Here is an 11759-nt window from a genome sequence, read left to right as displayed (position 1 = left end):
ACCCAAGTTCCCACATTTCCCTATACTTAGTTGACACACACTATCTTAAGCTAACTAAAGATTCAAATGGGATAATTAATTATTTTTCCACTTAAGGCTAGTGATGTGGTAAAATACAGAACAAATGGGGGTTAAGAAAGCTCAAAGTGGCAAACAAAGGTAAATGAAATAGTGGGCTATTTGGGATAAGTGAGCTAATAACAAATGATGGCCTCAATCATATGTGTGCATGAATATACACTAGACAATGGACATATAGAATGGAACAAAGCAAAGATTGCAATCATAGATAAGAAAACACACAAGAATAAAAATTCATGGTTAAATAATGTAACCATATAATTAGGCTCAAAATCTCACAGGTTGTGTGTTCTTAGCTATAATTCATGTTCCAAATTAAAATTTTCAAACAAGTTTAACACAAATTTTCAATTTAAATTAGTGGAATACTATAAAATAGGGTCTTGAAAAAAAAGAACTTATCCCTCCAACCAAGTAGTGGTAGAAGAACATGCACAAAATCAAACAAACATGCAATCAAACATGCAAATGCAACAATGAACTAACAAAGAAAATTAAACATTGGTGTTGAAATAGGAAATAAAACCCACGGAAGTCGGTATCGACCTTCCACACTTAAAGATTGCACCGTCCTTGGTGCATGCTAAGATGTGCAAGTGGACGGGTGGCTTCAACTGACGCTTTTTCTCCAAAGAATGTGCGTAGGAACTTGTTTGTCACCCCCTGTAAAGGTTTTCCGTTTCCTTTCTTGATGGCCATCCTGAGAGAAGAGAAAAAGGAAGAAAAGTAACCCAAAAACAAAGATAGAAAACAAATAAAATATGGTTGGGTTAATGCCAAATAATGAGGGTCTCAATTACATGGTAGCTAGAACATGCAAGTGAGAAGACAGTAGAAGCAAATGGCATATCAATAGTGTAAAAATTGCAACAATGGGGGGAGAGAGTGGGTAATGCAAGATAGTATAAGTTCATGTCAATGCAAAAGGAACACATGTGTCATAAAAGATTGACATTGACAGATAAACAATATCACCCAACAGTGTAAAACAAGTCACGAAGCACCAAAATAACGCCAGAAAAGATACAACAGTTGAATAAGAACATTTAACACCAATGGAAAAATAATAAACTTAGAAAAGAAAATAAAAACATGAACAAAATTAAAATGCAGTGAATGAAAGTATGCAAATAAATTAAGTAAAATAGAATGAAAGGGAATAAGGATGAGAAGGGAGGAGAAGAAAGTGAGAAAGGAAGAAGAAAGAAGGAAGAATTAGGAGTGAAAGAGAATTAGGATTTGGGAGGGGGAAGAATTGAAATCTGGGCGGCACACTTGTTTAGTGATGTGGCGCATGCGACGCGCATGCGTACGGCACGCGTATGCGAGGGTTGCGCGAAATTTAAGCGACGCGTACGCGTCTGGGACGCGTACGCATGATAGTGGTTTGTGCCAATCGCGTGAAGGTAGCCCCGCGCATGAACAACTCTCTGTTCAGTCTGGGCTGGGGGCCAAGATTGCATACGACGCGTGCGCGTCAGGCACGCGCACGCGTGGATGGCCATTAAGGAAAAAGGACGCGCACGTGTACGCGTGATGGGGTTTGTGCTTCTAGCACAGTTCCAGCCCCACACCAACACAACTCTCTGGCCAAACCCCCATTTACGCCGATTTCAGGGTCACGCGTACGCATCAGGAACGCTTACGCATGGGCTGCTGAAAGCGCAAGCAACGCGCACGCGTGAGGTACACGTACGCGTGGGCTTGCTTGTGCGCAAAGAACGCTTCTAGCGCCACACCTACCTAACTCTCTGTTTATTTCCTTGGTGTTGCGAATTCACACATAACGCGCACGCGTCAGGGATGCTTGCGCGTCGAACACCCTTTTTTTTAAAATGCAAAATAAAAGTAAATATGCAGAATTGAAAATTAAAATTGACAAAAATAAATTAAAACTAATAAAAAGGAGGATCATACCATGGTGGGTTGTCTCCCACCTAGCACTTTTAGTTAAAGTCCTTAAGTTGGACGTTTGGTGAGCTCCTTATCATAGTGGCTTGTGCTTGAACTCATCCTGAAATTTCCACCAACGCTTGGACTTCCAATAATCTTCATCATTCCCAAGTGAATTTTCCAAGCCTTGGGGGAGTTCTTCACAAGTTTTGATCATCATTTTTCCAACCGGGTGGCAAGCATTCCGAATTCTCTATGCGATACCAAACTCTTCTCTTAGATCTAACCAAATGATCATCAATTTCACCCTTGCATCTAGCTCTTGAAGTATCAACCTTGATGAGCCTTGATTTGCAACTCCAGCCACTAAACATCCTTCTCTTACGCTTAATGCCACAAAGCTTCCTAAGTTGGCCGTCCGTTTCAAGAATACCATATTCAAGTGGGATAGGAAGGCGAATAGAGATAAGTTTTACCTACTCAAATGATGTAGTGGACGACAACGTATGTAGAGAAGTCTCCAACGTTCTTGACAAAGCATGTTCAACTCCCATCCAACCTTTCCGAAGGACTTCCACTTCCACATCATTCTCAGACTCAATGAGATAAGGGTCTTCATATTCAATGAGTTCAATTGCAGATGTAGATTCATCACTAGGAAGACTTGATTCATGATCATCATCACCAAGGGAACTCGCTTCTTGTTCTATCCCATCCAAGTCTTCATAAGAAATATGCCATGGAGGTTGTGCACTGGCCTTCTTGACATCAATTTCATCTTCTTGGAGGGATACTCTACAACTCTAGATTCCCATGAAGGTTCGGCATCTCCTAAGTCTTCAACCACTTCTTCCTCTTCAACTATTATGGCTTCCTCCACTTGTTCCAATACAAAGTCATGTTCCTCATTGTCCACCGGAGTTTCTAGTGTCTCCTGCATGCTAGGCTCTTCTATTGATTCTCCACATATAGCCATGTGAGTACTTTGAGTGTCCAAATATTGGGAAGCTAATCAATTTACTACCTCGGTTAAGGCAGCCGTGAATTCTAGTACTTTCCTTTTCATCTCTCTTTGACCTTGAAGAAGAACACCAAGAGTGTCATGCATTAAGATTGAGGTGGATATGAGGGCTCATTACTTGGGAGGAAAGGTTCATGATAAGAGGGTGGTTCATCATAATAAGGATGTGGTGGTTCAACACTCTCCATCTTTTCCACTTGTTGCACAACACACTTCAATCCTTGGTTCTCAAGTTGAGTTTCTTTAGCCACGAGAGCTTCGGGTACTATTCGGCTTACCACTTGGTCCAATTAATGAAGGGCTTCATGAAACCGATCTATTGTTTCCTTGAGACGATCCTTTGATTCTTGTTCTGCTCGAATTGCATGATTAGGATCATATGGCTCTTGGGTTGATGGATATGGACATGGTGTATATAGAGGTGGTGGTTCTTGGGAGTAATTGGGTTGGAATGGGGGTGGTTCTATGTATGGTTCATATGGCTCATAGGGTGGTTGATGGTGCACGAAATTGTGATGTCCAAGCTCAAACTATTCCTGGCACGTGAGCAACTTGGTACGCGTAATTGTGATTACACATTCATAATTTGTCACAACTTCGATACAACTAACCAGCAAGTGCACTGGGTCGTCCAAGTAATACCTTACGTGAGTAAGGGTCGAATCCCACGGAGATTGTTGGTATGAAGCAAGCTATGGTCACCTTGTAAATCTCAGTCAGGCAGATATAAATTGATAATGGAGTTTTCGAATAATAATTAATAAAATAGGGATAGAGACACTTATGTAATTCATTGGTAGGAATTTCAGATAAGCGAATGGAGATGCTTTTCGTTCCTCTGAACCTCTGCTTTCCTGCTATCTTCATCCAATCAGTCTTACTCCTTTCCATGGCTGGCTTTATGTGATACATCACCACTGTCAATGGCTACTTTCGGTCTTCTCTCGGGAAAATAATCCAATGCCCTGTCACGGAACGGCTAATCGTCTGGAGGCATCACCCTTGTCAATGGCTTCATCTTATCCTCTCAGTGAATAATATGCTCACGCACCCTGTCACGGCACGGCTATTCATCTGTCGGTTCTCGATCATGCTGGAATAGGATTTACTATCCTTTTGCGTCTGTCACTAACGCCCTGCAATCGCGAGTTAGGAGCTCGTCACAGTCATTCAATCATTGAATCCTACTCGGAATACCATAGACAAGGTTTAGACTTTCCGGATTCTCTTGAATGCCGCCATCATTCTAGCTTACGCCACGAAGATTCCGGTTAAGAGATCTAAGAGATATTCATTCTAGCTTATTTCATGTAGAACGGAAGTGTTTGTTAGGCACGTGTTCATAGGGGAGATGGTGATGAGCGTCACACATAATCATCACCTTCATCACGTTCTTGGGTGCAAATGGATATCTTAGAAGCGAAATAAGATGAATTGAATAGAAAACAGTAGTACTTGCATTAATCTTTGAGGAACAGCAGAGCTCCACACCTTAATCTATGGAGTGTAGAAACTCTACCGTTAAAAATACATAAGTGAAGGTCCAGGCATGGCCGAGATGGCCAGCCCCCAAAACGTGATCAAAGGATCATAAGGTAATCCAAAGATCCAAAGATGTCAAATACAATAGTAAAATGTCCTATTTATAATAAACTAGTCACTAGGGTTTACATGAGTAAGTAATTGATGCATAAATCCACTTCCGGGGCCCACTTGGTGTGTGCTTGGGCTGGGCTTGAGTGTTGCACGTGTAGAGGTCCTTCTTGGAGTTGAACGGCAGCTTTTGTGCCAGTTTGGGCGTTTAACTCTGGTTTTGGCTCCTTTTCTAGCGCTGGACGCCAGATTTGGGCAGAGAGCTGGCGTTGAACGCCAGTTTACGTCGTCTATTCTTGGCCAAAGTATGGACTATTATATATTGCTGGAAAGCCCTGGATGTCTACTTTCCAACGCAATTAGAAGCGCGCCATTTCGAGTTCTGTAGCTCCAGAAAATCCACTTTGAGTGCAGGGAGGTCAGAATCCAACAGCATCAGCAGTCCTTTTTCAACCTCTGAATCTGATTTTTGCTCAAGTCCCTCAATTTCAGCCAGAAAATACCTGAAATCACAGAAAAATACACAAATTCATAGTAAAGTCCAGAAATGTGAATTTAACATAAAAACTAATGAAAACATCCCTAAAAGTAACTAGATTCTACTAAAAACATACTAAAAACAATGTCAAAAAGCGTATAAATTATCTGCTCATCACAACACCAAACTTAAATTGTTGCTTGTCCCCAAGCAACTGAAAATCAAATAGGATAAAAAGAAGAGAATATACTACAAATTCCAAACTATCAATGAAATAGAGCTTCAATCATATGAGCGGGACTTATAGCTTTTTGCCTCTTGAATAGTTTTGGCATCTCACTCTATCCATTGAGGTTCAGAATGATTGGCATCTATAGGAACTCAGAGTTCAGATAGTGTTATTGATTCCCCTAGTTCAGTATGATGATTCTTGAACACAGCTATTTTATGAGTCTTGGCCGTGGCCCTAAGCACTTTGTTTTCCAGTATTACCACCGGATACATAAATGCCACAGACACATAATTGGGTGAACCTTTTCAGATTGTGACTCAGCTTTGCTAAAGTCCCCAATTAGAGGTGTCCAGGGTTCTTAAGCACACTCTTTGTTTTTGCTTTGGACCTTGACTTTAACCGCTCAGTCTCAAGTTTTCACTTGACACCTACACGCCACAAGCACATGGTTAGGGACAGCTTGGTTTAGCCGCTTAGACCAGGATTTTATTCCTTTAGGCCCTCCTATCCACTGATGCTCAAAGCCTTGGGATCCTTTTTATTTCCCTTGCCTTTTGGTTTTAAGGGTTATTGGCTTTTTCTGCTTGCTTTTTCTTTTTCTTTCTAATTAATTTTTTTTTTTCGCCTATTTTTTTTTTCTGCAAGCTTTGTTCTTTGCTGCTTTTTCTTGCTTCAAGAATCATTTTTATGGTTTTTCAGATTATCAAATAACATGTCTCCTAGTCATCATTCTTTCAAGAGCCAACATATTTAACATTCTTAAACAACAACTTCAAAAGACATATGCACTGTTCAAGCATACATTCAGAAAACAAGAAGCATTGTCACCACATCAATATAATTAAACTAAGTTCAAGGATAAATTCGAAACTCATGTACTTCTTGTTCTTTTGAATTAAAACATTTTTCATTTAAGAGAGGTGATGGATTCATAGGACATTTATAACTTTAAGACAAAGTTACTAACTACTAATGATCATGTAATGAAGACACAAACATAGATAAGCACATAACATAGAAAACGAAAAATAGAAGAAATAAGATCAAGGAATGAATCCACCTTAGTGATGGTGGCGTTTCCTTCTTGAGGAACCAATGATGTCCTTGAGCTCTTCTATGTCTCTTCCTTGTCTTTGTTGCTCCTCCCTCATTGCTTTTTGATCTTCTCTTATTTCATGAAGCATGATGGAGTGCTCTTGATGTTCCACCCTTAGTTGTCCCATATTGGAACTCAATTCTCCTAGGGAGGTGTTGATTTGCTCCCAATAATTTTGTGGAGGAAAGTGCATTTGAGGCATCTCCGGGATCTCATGGAAATGAGCTTCTTGCGCCTCTTGAGCTCCATGACTGGGCTCTCTTGCTTGCTCCATCTTTTTCTTAGTGATGGGCTTGTCCTCTTTGATGAGGATATCTCCCTCTATGTCAATCCCAGCTGAATTTCATAGGTGGCAAATGAGGTGAGGAAAGGCTAACCTTGCCATAGTGGAAGACTTGTCAGCCACCTTGTAGAGTTCTTGAGGTATAATCTCATGAACTTCCACCTCTTCTCCAATCATGATGCTATGGATCATGATGGCCCGGTCTATAGTAACTTCAGACCGGTTGCTAGTGGGAATGATTGAGCATTGAATGAACTCCAACCATCCTCTAGCTATAGGCTTGAGGTCCAATCTTCTTAGTTGAACCGGCTTGCCTTTGGAGTCAATCTTCCATTGAGCTCCTTCTACACATATGTCCATAAGGACTTGGTCCAACCTTTGATCAAAGTTGACTCTCCTTGTGTAGGGGCGTGCGTTCTCTTCCATGTATGGCAAGTTGAACGCCAACCTCACATTTTCCGGACTAAAATCTAAGTATTTCCCCCGAACCATTGTAACATAGTTCTTTGGATCCGGGTTCTTACTTTGATCATGGTTCTTGGTGATCCATGCATTGGCATAGAACTCTTGAACCATTAGGATGCCGACTTGTTGGATGGGATTTGTTAGAACTTCCCAACCTCTTCTTTGAATTTCATGTCGGATCTCCGGATACTCATTTCTTTTGAGTTTGAAAGGGACCTTAGGGATCACCTTCTTCTTGGCCACAACATCATAGAAGTGGTCTTGATGGGCTTTGGAGATGAACCTTTCCATCTCCCATGACTCAGATGTGGAAGCTTTTGTCTTCCCTTTCCCTCTTCTAGAGGATTCTCCGGTCTTAGATGCCATCAATGGTAATGGAAAAACAAAAAAAGCTATGCTTTTACCACACCAAACTTAGAATATTGCTCGCCCTCGAGCAATAAACAAAAGAATAGAAGAAGAAGAAGAAGAAATATGGAGAGGGAGAGGGAGATGTGGTTTCGGCCAAGAGGAGTGTAGAGGGGTGTGTTGTGTGAATTTGATGAAGAATGGAGGTCTTTATATAGGGAAGGGAGGGGGGGTTAAGGTTCGGCTATATGGGTGGGTTTGGGTGGGAAATTGGTTTTGAATTTTGAAGGTAGGTGGAGTTTATAAGGTAGGTTTATGGGGAAGAGTGGATGGATGTGAGTGGTGAAGAGGTGATGGGGAAGAGAGATTGAGGTGATTGGTGAAGGATTTTTGGGGAAGAGTGTTTATGGGGTTGTGTGAAAGAGAGTGGTGAGAAGAAGTGAGTGGAGGTAGGTGGGGATTCTGTGGGGTCCACAGATCCTGAGTGGATCCTGTGGGGTCCACAGATCCTGAGGTGTTCAAGGATTTATATCCCTGCACCCATTAGTCATGTAAAAATGCCTTTGTACCCAACTCTGGGCGTTCAGCGCCAGGTTGGTGGCCATTTTGGGCGTTCAACGCCCATTTGTGTGCCATTTCTGGCGTTCAACGCCCAGAAGCTGCCCATTTTGGGCGTTCAGCGCCAGAACCATGCTCTGTTCTGGCGCTGAACGCCAGACAGATGCTCCTCCAGGGTGTGATTTTTCTTCTGCTGTTTTTGATTCCGTTTTCAATTTTTATATTTATTTTGTGACTCCACATGATCATGAACCTAAGAAAACATGAAAACAATAAAAATAAGAATTAGATAAACATTGGGTTGCCTCCCAACAAGCGCTTCTTTAATGTCAATAGCTTGACAGTGGGCTCTCATGGAGCCTCACAGATGTGCAGAGCTTTGTTGAGACTCTCCAACACCAAACTTAGAGTTTGGATATGGGAGTTCAACACCAAACTTAGAGTTTGGTTGTGGCCTCCCAACACCAAACTTAGAGTTTGACTGTGGGGGCTCTGGTTGACTCTGCTTTGAGAGAAGCTTTTTCTGCTTCCTCTCCATGGTTGCAGAGGGAGATCATTGGGTTTTAAACACAAGGGAGTCCCCATTCCATTGAAGGACTATTTCACCTCTGTCAACATCAATCACAGCTCTTGCAGTGGCCAGGAAAGGTCTTCCCAGGATGATGGATTCATCCTCTTCCTTTCCAGTATCCAGGACTATGAAATCAGTAGGTATGTAAAGGCCCTCAACCTTTACTAATACATCTTCTACTTGTCCATAAGCCTGTTTTCTTGAGCTGTCTGCCATCTCTAGTGAGATTTTAGCAGCTTGCACCCCATAGATTCCCAGTTTCTCTATTACAGAGAGGGGCATGAGGTTTATTCCTGAACCAAGGTCACACAGAGCCTTAAAGATCATGGTGCCTATAGTACAGGGTATTATGAACTTTCCAGGATCCTGTCTCTTCTGAGGCAATGTCAGTTGATCCAGATAACTTAGTTCATTGATGAACAAGGGAAGTTCAACTTCCCAAGTATCAATGCCAAATAATTTGGCATTCAGCTTCATGATTGCAACAAGAAACTTGGCAGTTTGCTCTTCAGTAACATCCTCATTCTCTTCAAAAGAAGAATATTCATCAGAGCTCCTGAAGGGCATAAGGAGGTTCAATGGAATCTCTATGGTCTCTAGATGAGCCTCAGAATCCTTTGGTTCCTCAGAGGGAAGCTCCTTATTGATCACTGGACGTCCCAGGAGGTCTTCCTCCTTGGGATTCACGTCCTCTCCTCTCCTCACAGGTTCGGCCATGGCGCTTATGTCAATGGCCTTGCACTCTCCTTTTGGATTCTCTTCTGTATTGCTTGGGAGAGTACTAGGAGGGATTTCAGTGATCCTTTTACTCAGCTGGCCCACTTGTGCTTCCAAATTTCTAATGGAAGACCTTGTTTCATTCATGAAACTCACAGTGGCCTTGGACAGATCAGAGACTAAGTTTGCTAAATTAGAAGTATTTTGTTCAGAGTTCTCTGTCTGTTGCTGAGTGGATGATGGAAAAGTTTTATTATTGCTAAACCTGTTTCTTCCACCATTATTAAAGCCTTGTTGAGGCTTTTGATCCTTCCATGAGAAATTTGGATGATTTCTCCATGATGAGTTATAGGTGTTTCCATAAGGTTCACCTAAGTAATTCACCTCTGCTATTGTAGGGTTCTCAGGATCATAAGCTTCTTCTTCATAAGAAGCCTCTTGAGTACTGTTGGATGCAGCTTGCATTCCGTTCAGACTTTGAGAAATCATATTGACTTGCTGAGTCAATATTTTGTTCTGAGCCAATATGGAATTCAGAGTATCAACTTCAAGAACTCCCTTCTTCAAAGGTGTCCCATTATTCACAGGATTCCTTTCAGAAGTGTACATGAACTGGTTATTAGCAACCATGTCAATGAGTTCTTGAGCTTCTGTAGGCGTTTTCTTTAGGTGAATGGATCCACCTGTAGAAGTGTCCAGTGACATCTTTGATAGCTCAGATAAACCATCATAGAATATATCCAGGATAGTCCATTCTGAAAGCATGTCAGAAGGACACTTTTTGGTCAACTGTTTGTATCTTTCCCAAGCTTCATAGAGGGATTCACCTTCTTTCTGTCTGAAGGTTTGAACATCAGCTCTAAGCTTGCTCAGCTTTTGAGGAGGAAAGTACTTGGCTAAGAAAGCCGTGACCAGCTTATCCCAAGAGTTCAGGCTGTCTTTGGGTTGAGAATCCAACCATAATCTAGCTCTGTCTCTTACAGCAAAAGGGAAAAGCATGAGCCTGTAGACTTCAGGATCTACTCCATTAGTCTTAACAGTATCACATATCTGCAAGAATTCAGTTAAGAACTGAAAAGGATCTTCAGATGGAAGTCCATGAAACTTGCAGTTCTGCTGCATCAGAGAAACTAATTGAGGTTTCAGCTAAAAATTGTTTGCTCCAATGGCAGGAATGGAGATGCTTCTTCCATGTAAATTGGAATTAGGTGCAGTAAAGTCACCAAGCATCTTCCTTACATTATTATTATTTTCAGCTGCCATCTCCTTTTCTTGTTCGAAAATTTCTGAAAGGTTATCTCTGGATTGTTGTATTTTAGCTTCTCTTAATTTTCTCTTCAGAGTCCTTTCAGGTTCTGGATCTGCTTCCACAAGAATGTTCTTATCCTTGCTCCTGCTCATATGACAAAGAAGAAGGCACGGAAAAATAATAATAATAATGGAGATCCTTTATACCACAGTATAGGGATTCCTGTGTGAGTAGAAGAAGAGGGGGAGACAAAGAATGTAATATAATGGAAGAAACACAACTGTGAGGATGGAAGAGAGGTGAGATGAGATGTTAGGATATGAATGAATAAATAGAATGAGATGGAGGAGGGATAATTTTCGAAAATTATTTTGAAAAAGAGTTAGTGATTTTCGAAAATGGTTTTTGAAAAATGTTAGTAATTTTCGAAAATTTTTGAAATCAAAAATAAAAAATAAAAATAATTAGTTAATTAAAAAGAAATTTTTGAAAAAGAGGGAAGATATTTTCGAAAATGAGAGAGAGAGAGTTAGTTAGGTGGTTTTGAAAAAGTTAAGAAACAAACAAAAAGTTAGTTAGTTAGTTGAAACAAATTTTAAAAAGATAAGAAGTTAGGAAGTTAGAAAAGATATTTGAAAATCAAATTTTTGAAAAAGATTAGATGAGAAGATATTTTAGAAATTAGTTTTGAAAAAGATTTGATTTTTAAAATCTCAATTAATGACTTGATTCATAAGAAATCACAAGATATGATTCTAGAACTTAAAGTTTGAATCTTTCTTAACAAGCAAGTAACAAACTTCAAATTTTTGAATCAAAACATTAATTGATTATGTTATTTTCGAAAATTTGATATAAAAATAAGAAAAAGATTTTTGAAAAATATTTTTTTGGAATTTTCGAAAATAACTAAGAATTTTGAAAAAGATTTGATTTTTTTGAAAAAGATTTTGAAAGAGATAAGATTTTCAAATTGAAAATTTGATTTGACTCATAAGAAACAACTTGATTTTAAAAATTTTTGAAAAAGTCAACTCAAATTTTCGAATTTGATGAGAGAAAAAGGGAAAGATATTTTTTTGATTTTTGAATTTTTATGATGCAAGGGAAAAACACGAAAAATGATGCAATGCATGAAATTTTTAGATCAAACAATGAATGCATGCATGAATGA

At 40.0% G+C, this 11759-nt stretch overlaps 1 non-coding gene across 1 annotated transcript; it reads left to right on the top strand.

Annotated features, from left to right (window-relative positions):
• The first annotated feature begins 10095 nt into the window (after positions 1-10095).
• LOC148579645 (small nucleolar RNA R71) lies at positions 10096-10203 on the top strand. Its single transcript, XR_015895780.1, has one exon. It is a non-coding gene; the product is annotated as a small nucleolar RNA R71 (small nucleolar RNA).
• Positions 10204-11759: the final 1556 nt, after the last annotated feature.

Source organism: Arachis ipaensis, chromosome B10 (assembly GCF_059453495.1).
Source record: "Arachis ipaensis isolate K30076 ecotype BB chromosome B10, ASM5945349v1, whole genome shotgun sequence".
Lineage (NCBI taxonomy): Eukaryota > Viridiplantae > Streptophyta > Magnoliopsida > Fabales > Fabaceae > Arachis > Arachis ipaensis.
This window is presented reverse-complemented; position numbering and strand designations above follow the sequence as displayed.